Here is a 1,784-nt window from a genome sequence, read left to right as displayed (position 1 = left end):
GGCACAGCCTTCCGGTGTGTCAGCCACTCCTCCCAGTTTTGCGTCATCAGCAAACTTGCTGATAGTATACTCTATCCCTTCATCCAGACCATTGATCAATATATTGAACAGGACTGGACCCAGTACTGACCCCTGAGGGACACTACTCGTTACTGACCTCCAACTAGACTCTGCACCACTAACCACAACCCTCTGAGCTCTATCTGCCAGCCACTGTTAGATACACCGCACTGTCCGTTAATCTAACCCACACTTCTTAAGCTTGACTGTGAGGATGATGTGGGAGACGGTGTCAAAAGCCTTGCCAAAGTCAAGGTAGACGACATCCGCTGCCCTCCCTTCATCCACACCTCCAGTCACGCCATCATAGAATGCTATCAGATTAGTCAGACATGACTTCCCCTTGGTGAATCCATGTTGACTACTTCTGATAACCTTTTTTTCTTCCAGATGCTTTGGGATGACACCCAGAACAAGCTGTTCCATTTAGGAACAGGTGGAGTTTTTAATTTTTTTGTTTCAACACTAAAGAAGACTTCAGTATATTGATGGTGAGAATATGTGCCAATACTCCGTTAGTTATGCCTGAAACCTCACAGACTGCACTAACCCTGGATATAGTATTATCCTAATCCCTTTTCCTTTCTTCTGTCAATTAAATAGCTAGAACATTTTAAATAATTTTCCAGAATAGTTTAGTGTCTTCCTTTTCCTATTTGGAAACTGTTCTGTAACTGTGTTAAATCAACTCTGTGGTTAGGACAGCTGACAGAAGGGGATGTCCTTATTTTTAACCATGTAATGTCATTTGCACTGATGACCTACCTTTCTTTCCCAAGGAGCAGTAATGAACAATGGGCAGGCATTAATCTCTGGAGGAGCCTTATATGACTTAGAAAGTGACAGATGAAAATTTCTCTTTCAGGTACTCACTAAAAATAGGAATAAAACTCATTGTGAACTTCATACTGGGTTTGATACTTACCCCTCCTGGTCCCTCGGCAAGACAGGAGATCAAAAATACCCACAACATGTTGTCCAAGGTATAAAGAATAACAAGGAATGTGTTAAAATGCCATTTAAAACAATTTCCTTAAGCCCAAGAATTCCTACAAAATATTGTAGTAAATTGTATGTGTTGAGGGTTACCTCTGCTGTGCTGTGCAGCAGACATACGCCTGGGGCATGAAGGCGATAGTGCATTACACAAGTGCCTCTCAGTGAAGAGAAATGTTTAAAAAGGCAGGAGTGAGGAGGGAAAGCATTTACAAACAGGAGTGGAGGGATCTGTTATGGGAAACTGATATATCTGATTTCATCACTCACAACTAGAACTGGTGGTTTACGGGCATTCTGGAGAAGTGGAGTGGAATAGGAATAGCTTGTTTCTCTAGGTAATGGTATTGGACCTCCCTACAACAGAGTTCACAGTGTTGCAACATGCAAACATCTTGGGACAATGCTCAGACATGTCTAATATGTCTGTACTGTCTATAACACCAGTATTTGTCTTTTGCCTTGATTTCACACAAGGCACCAAAGAGAAAAGACAAGAGCCCTGCCTATGAATCACTCACAGAGACTCAACTTCGCAGCTCCAAGCGACACTGAGTTTTCCAGCAGTGAGGTGACAAGAAGCTCAGGCCAGACTAGGCATTGAGTGGAGAATCTTGCATCCTGCCCGGCAGCATTGTGCAGGCATTCATGGAGCACACTGCAACCTAAATGCACAAACTAGGATTTGTATGAGCAAGATGTCTTTATCAGAAAGAAGATACCACTGC

The sequence above is a fragment of the Charadrius vociferus genome, unplaced genomic scaffold (genome assembly GCF_000708025.1).
Source record: "Charadrius vociferus isolate BGI_N301 unplaced genomic scaffold, ASM70802v2 scaffold263, whole genome shotgun sequence".
NCBI lineage: Eukaryota > Metazoa > Chordata > Aves > Charadriiformes > Charadriidae > Charadrius > Charadrius vociferus.
Note: the sequence above shows the minus strand (reverse complement) of the source record.